This window comes from Perissodus microlepis, chromosome 17 (assembly GCF_051167445.1).
Source record: "Perissodus microlepis isolate ML-2025 ecotype Zambia chromosome 17, ASM5116744v1, whole genome shotgun sequence".
NCBI lineage: Eukaryota > Metazoa > Chordata > Actinopteri > Cichliformes > Cichlidae > Perissodus > Perissodus microlepis.
The window spans coordinates 5,846,135-5,853,345 of record NC_140477.1 but is presented as its reverse complement, the minus strand read 5'-3'; the positions used below and the strand labels follow the sequence as shown (position 1 = coordinate 5,853,345).

Sequence of the window (7,211 nt, the reverse complement as noted above, 5' to 3'; positions counted from 1 at the left end):
GTTTCTCTTGTCATGTATATCCTACTGCTAAGATGAGTGATTGAAAAAGAAAAACAACTAATTTTATGGAGCAAAAAAGAGCAAAAAAATTTCTAAAGGGAACATTTATTTTATTTATTTTTATTTTATTTTATTAGTATTTCCCTCAAATGTGTCAAATATATATTTTCTCATCTAAATGTCCACTGAGCTGTGAGCCAGGGGGAGGTAATGCGCCTTAACATTGGTTGCCAACCAAGAAGAAGAAGAAGAAGAAGCTGTGAGCCAGGAGGGAGGGGGTGAGTGAGTCCTGAGTGATTCGTTTACGCTACGATTCAGCACAGGAAAGGAGGGGGTGAGTAGCTCAAATGTGCTGTTAGCATGTTAGCAGAGCGATGCTACTGTGAACCCAGGAGCTATTGTCTTGATGTGAGCTTCTACTCAGGGTTTTTTCTTCCAGTTCAGAGCAGAAATGTTTTTGTTAAGAAACTGGCTGTTGTCCCCCCCCCCAGTTTTAATTATAAGCTAGATATATTTCTACTAATGAAATTAGTTTGCTACGGGCAACAGGGATGAGTCAGTTCGGCTTGTGAATCACGATTCACGAGTCAGTAAAGTGATTCTCGAGTATTGAACGATTCATTCATGATTCGCGCATCACAAATGGAAAGTGCGCTGGAAGAGAGAGGTTGGTGAAGGATCATCCATGCAGTGCTGCAAGGCAAGTATATCAAACTCAGCTTAGTAGATTTAACTTGGAATTGCTTGACCACTATGGCTCGCAGTTTACTGAGACGGTAAAAGGCATGGAATCCCTAGCTATGAAGGCAAAGGACGTCGTCTGTCAGTATAAGGTGCAGTTAGTATACAGCTAGACCAGCCGCTATCTTGCTGGCTAGCAGAGTTGTTGTTCGCTAATTTGTTAGTTGCCAGCTTTCTGTGACCGTGTAAACACAGCAGTTGCTACGCGGATAGTCTCTACACCGCTAATACCCGTTAGGGGGCCCGCAACGACAGCTGCCACTGATGCATTTGTTTTAATGTGAAATTAAGTGTGCAACTTAAGAGCCAATAGGCGACCTGTTCCATTCTAGCAACACACCTGCACTCTTGTAGAGAGCTCGTGCCTGCCAAGATGCGCTGCGTGATGAAGTGAGAGAAATAGGAAATAGAAGTAGCCCACTGTGCTAGCTTTGCCCTGTAAAATGTAATGGACATGCAAGCCAAGTATTTCCTTCTATTTTGTGGAAAGGAAGTAGGGCTAAAGCAGCTGAGGCGAATTATTTGACTACATTTAAACGTACATTGCATACATGTATTTGGATTTTGGCAGGTTTCATGATTCATAAGGTTTTTTTTTTCTTCCCCTGCAGATTAGTAGCGTGAGTTCTCAAATTTATTCAGTAAGCTGTAAAGGTGAGTTTTGTGCTGCATTTAAGGATGTCAAAAGATTACACCTGTCACAGTTGTAGGGCACCCATGGTCAAAATTTCAGTTCATGTGAACAGTTAAGCAAGTAGAAGATGAAATAATCTCCAAATGGCTTAAAGTTATAGATGACATTTAATTTTAAATAAAATAATTTTCATATTTTTTTAAACAGAAAAGGAAAAGGCCCACAGCAAAAGTTTGGACACCTTGTAGTTGATCATAGGGCCCAAACTGCATGCCAGTGTATGTAATTGATATACATCAGTTGTGACATTGCAGTAAGTTGTTTGAGTCATGTGTGGACTGTTTTTTGTCCCCTTGTCTCTTGTTCATGTACACAACAGGAAACTCTACTTTGGCAGCCGAGCACTTTATGTTATCTGTGGACCAGGCAATTGTGAATGGCTATATCACTTTATCCTGATGTTTGGCTCTTACTACTGCACGAACATTTCTTATCCAGTAGCCCAGGCAGCAACCTTGGAAATCTTGCAATGGTAAGGCGGCACCAGTCAATTTTATGCATTGAGACATAAGAATGATGAGACAGTGAAATCTAAAGTTATGCAATCCAAATCAAATCATCAGATCTCCTTTCATTTGCAGCTAAAACACATAGGAATGAGCAATGCTTGAGTGTTGAGATGATTTGTAGATTGACAAATCACCAAATAACTAATATTTGCGTTTCAGATGGCTGTCTCTGAAATATCCTTGATTCATGCTCATGTCAAGTTATAGAAAGAGACCTTTGAGTAGTAGATGTTCATAGATGTTTCACTACCCTGAAACAGCATTTGCAATAGACTCACAGGTTAACCAAACATCTTTGCATCACCCCTCTGTTCCACAATGACCTTTATGTCCAAACACACACCCAAAAGCAAGCTCAATCTACACTTAGATTCATTGCAAATGTAAAAAAACACATACAGTCCAGTCCTCAGTTTCTTAATGAAGTTGTTGTTTTTCATTCAACAGATGCCTTAAGATAAACCCCGACAAAGGATCCAAAGTGGAGTGGAACATGTCTAAGAAAAATCTTGCAGTCAATCCAAAGGTTCTGACGTTGATCGCCAAAATTGCGGCCTATGAGTGGAGAGCGTAAAAAGTTCTTATTTTTATCCTGAGGATAACCTTATCTGTTGTTCAGTAACACTGGTCTCTGTTGACATTGACCAGTGGTCAATGTCAACAGCACAGGTGGCCTGCTTGATAGGGGAAAAGTGAAATATAGGCTGCAAATCCTATTCACATTTAGTTAGCATTAGTGCTAGCCAGTTGGTATGTTACTGTCTGCTGACTCTCTGTCACTCTGTCCTGCTTTAGGTGTAGCATTGTCTTAAGTATTATCTTCATCTCAGTTTATTGTAATAGGCTATACATTAACACTTGTGGTGCTTGCCCTGCAAACACAGTCCCATTCGTTCAGTTATTTTGGTAAAAGTTTGTGTTAAAGTGACAACTTACAACATATCAATACTTATCAGTTAAGTATAATCAGCATAACAATGAGGCTTTTGTTTTACTCGAGTTGTTCTTTGCATATGATTACTTTGCAAATTTCTCCAAGGGAACCCAAATGGCCAGCAGCAGCCCTAAATGTGAGAATTTCAGAAAGCTAGAGCTACTTCTAAACCTGCAGGTTATGTGCCTCAAATATACCCCTTTTCGTTGCTCCAGATGTGGGGAGGCAGATGAACATTCGAGGCGGCATCGTCCCCTTCTTTTGTGCTAAAATGTGCGTTTGCATTAGATTCTTTTTTCTACGGGCCTTTGTTTATGCATAATTGTTAGTTGTTCTTGGATTGTTCCAGGAAGGGTTTTCTTTTTGTCAATAAAATCCATGTTAATGATTGAAACAATGTCTCATGTCTTATAAGTAAAATAAACATGTACAAACTGCTCATACACAACATATGATCAAGAATTAACATAATCTTGATTTAATTATAATCAGGGGTTTTGTTTAATAAGGTTTCTTTGGGTGTTTTGTGACAGATAAAACCCACAATCTTACAGGGAGCACACTTAATTCAAACTGAAAGTCCAGTAAATATTCAGGAAATTTATGTTAAATTACACTTAAAATCTAAATTTACATGTGATATTATGTAAAATTAAGTGAATTGTAATTTTAAAGCCAATATCTAGTTTTTTGACATGTTTTGAAAGATAAATCAAATTATTTTGTGCTGTATAATGTTGTATTACATCAAATATAATTGAATATACAACTTTTTTTACATCAAATAATGTTATTTAACCCAACTGTTAACTGTATATTTCTGTAAATTTAAGCATTATTCATATTGCCACATTCATTGACCTTGTTTATAGGTAATATCATTGTTTAATCACATTAAAATGTTCCTAATTTAATGTTTAAAAGCACTTGGAAAATGTAAAATCCCATGTAAAATTTGCGCAACAAACTCTATTTTCATTACTGAAAATAACTGTATTTTTATGAGAAAGTTATTTTCTGTTATTTTACGGTAGTATTTTGGCGCCCCAGCTGCCGGAATATTACTGTTTTTTTTAGGAATTGTTTTTTCCCCCTATTTATAGATAATTTCATTGTTTAATCACATTAAAATGTTCCTAATTTAATGTTTAAAAGCACTTGAAAAAGGCAAAATCACATGTAAAATTAGGGCAACAAATTGTATTTTCATTACTGAAAATAACCATATTTTTATGAGAAAGTTATTTTCTGTTATTTTACGGTATTATTTTGGCGCCCCCAGCTGCCAGAATATTACTGTTTTTTTAGGATGTTTTTTTTAACAGTGTAGTGCACCAGGAGCACTAGGAGTTTGAAGACTGGATAAATGGCAGGATATGTGAAGACCATCTAGCTTAAAATCAAATCAAACATGTGGACCCATCTGCCGTGGTGACCCCTTGGGAAGTGAAGGAGCAGCTGAAAGTACGACAGTGTTTAGTTGTACATTCAGTGTGCCTGGCTACAGGGGAGAGACAACAAAAACACTTTGTTAGGCTCTGGGGTTTATGCCAGGATTTTCCTAATATTAACAGCAATAAGTCTAAACTTCCACATTTGTACAGATTTATAGCTAACTAAGAAAAATTTCAGTCTTTTTTAAAAACACATTTATGTATTTTTGTTTTGCTTACAATGTCAAAAGATGTGAATGCAATTCATATAACCACTTACAATTTAAGAATATTGACATGAACCTCAAGTTGTTCAAAGACTTTCCTTTGCTTTTATTGTCATATGATACTGGCTTTCCATGTAGAGGAAAGCCAGTATCTAATAATCGAATAATTCTAGTTTGTCTACAACTTTGATAGACTGTAAACCTTAAATGAACTGCATGCTCACTGGGAGGTCAAGGAAACCAGACAAAGGCAGAAAATGATTCAAGAAGCTAACATTTAAAGTAAATAAGGAATCATTATGTTGTTTTTTTTTCTGCCCTTATATAAACACACCTAAATGAGATTTCAGGCAAAAGTTTAGACAGATACACTGCAGTTGAACGTTGAGTTTTATCTTAAGGTTTATCTGATTGTCATGGTGTTATGTCAAACACACAGCATCATTTTTTTTGTTTTCCAACGCTGACATCAGGGTAATGTTGGTACCTGCGGGTATAAGAAGTGATGTCATTGGCTTCCTCCAAAAACTCTACAACTGTGCAGATATGTCTTGAGAGCTTAAAAAAACTTCTTTAAGTCTTTAAAGACGTTTGACTTCTCATCCAAGAGGCTTCTTCACTTGGAGGTGGTGGTTAACACACTGAGTGAGACATCTTTCCCTACTCTATTGTGCGACTTTTTGAGATCACCTGAGCCAAGTTCTGTTCTGGAGGAAATAAGTGACATCACCTTTTATGCCTGCAGGTACCAACATGTCACCTTTCGTCGGCGTTGGGGAAAAACGCTATGTGATTGACATGGCAATCAGATGAACTGCAACTGTCAGCTGCAGTTTATCTGTCTTGACAGATCCTGTTTAGTTGTCTTCCCTCCCTGTTTTTAAGACAGCTTAAAAACAGGAAATTTATAGAACAGCCTAATAATTGTACTATCAGGCATTCGAAAAAGTCCTGAAAAGCCTTCAGGTGATCCAAAATGCTGAAGCGAGAGTAAAGACAGGGACTAGAAAGAGAGAGCATAGTTCTCCAACACTGGTTTCTCTTCACTTGGGTCAACTCCAGAACCAAATTTAAAATCCTTCTCGTCACATATAAGGTCTTGAATAATCAGGCCCCATCTTATTTTAAAAATCACATGGTACCGTTTCACCCGATCTTATTTTTTTTATAAGTAGAAGGAGCTGCAGAGCCTTAAGCGTTCAGGCCCCTCTTACATGCAGTGCACTCTTAAAAACATGGTGAACACTGCCACCTTCAGGCGGTTTTCTTTCTCATGAACTGTCTAAAATGTTCAAATAAATAATGTTTAAACAATTGCATGAATATGTTTTGTTTGCAGTGATGTCAGAGATCAGGGTCATTATCAGCTCTATGTGATACAATATTATTTTATACCGAAAATCAAGTATGATACTCGGTTCAACCCTTTAGGGCTAATATCATACCCTACAGTATGCATCATAATATCATGCATAGAGTGCCCTGCAATTGATATTTATGGAATATGCTCTTTGCAAATGTAGTCAAATATTTTCACATTTGCAAACCTGCATACACATTTTAACTGCATACACATTAAAATCTTTCTTTTGAAATTAGATGCTGCAGTATTATTTTCCGATGACCTATTTCAGAATGAATAGTCACAGATTTCATCATAATACACGAGTTTTAGGAGCTTCCCTTTAGTTGTCAAGCTTGAGGAAAAGGTTCAACGAAATTTTCCAAAGAAAGTTAAAGAACAGTTTGTAGTGAAACAAGTAAAAGGAAAAACATGCAGAGCATTGTTTCAGTCTCTAAACCACATTAGAGGCAGTCCACCAACTAATCAAGCAGTTAAAGTAGCATTATTCAATACAGACGTTAAAGAAATTACCCTGCAAATCCACACACCTGGACAAGATGCAAGCTGCAAAACCTCTCTTTATTGTACATAATGAACATCTGTGCATCATGTACACCCTAAGACTGGAAAACAGATTTGTAGTCTCTCACACCAATGTCGTGGCAGCTTTCCTGTTCAAACCACGTTTGGAGTGAATCATGTAAAATGCTACTTTTAATATTAATATTCTTTGTTCAAGTGTGCTACTGGAGATCACACAAAGCTTTGTTCTAGTAGTCACACACAAACATTATACATTCAACTAGAAAATAACATAAAATAATAACATAACATAAAAACACAGTCTTATAGTGATTATTATGAGAGCAGATTGTTGATCTGCATTTGATATCAGTAAAACAGAGTTCTTTTGGTCTTTCTCTTTCCCTCTCTCAGTCTTTGTGTTCTCACTCAATAGTTTAATGTACCAGTGAAATGGAATTTACCACCTAGAAAAAGGCATAAAAATGTGCATGGTTGAATGTAGGCTGCTGTTGGACTTTGGCAGGTAACATCCTTTTGACTTGTATCTGGAAATGTACTGTAAACAAGTACTGAAACCCAATTCAACCACAATAAAAACAAGTTTTTTGGCTGGGAACTAGCGATATACCAGTAGCCTAATGATTAAAAGCTCAAGATAGCTAATAATCTGTAGTGATTTAGTCTACATTTGTTAAATCACTAAAGAATTAGCATTAGCTTTTTGATGCTATTTAGAGAATAGATAAAAGTAACCACACACTTTTTAAGTCACAATAATTTCCCCTGAATTATCAGAACAATGT

The 7,211-nt window shown here is 36.7% G+C and overlaps 1 long non-coding RNA gene across 1 annotated transcript; it reads left to right on the top strand.

Moving 5' to 3' along the window:
- The first annotated feature begins 340 nt into the window (after positions 1-340).
- LOC146369101 (uncharacterized) lies at positions 341-3,275 on the top strand. Its single transcript, XR_014797275.1, has 4 exons — positions 341-700; positions 1,353-1,395; positions 1,755-1,907; positions 2,392-3,275. It is a non-coding gene; the product is annotated as an uncharacterized LOC146369101 (long non-coding RNA).
- Positions 3,276-7,211: the final 3,936 nt, after the last annotated feature.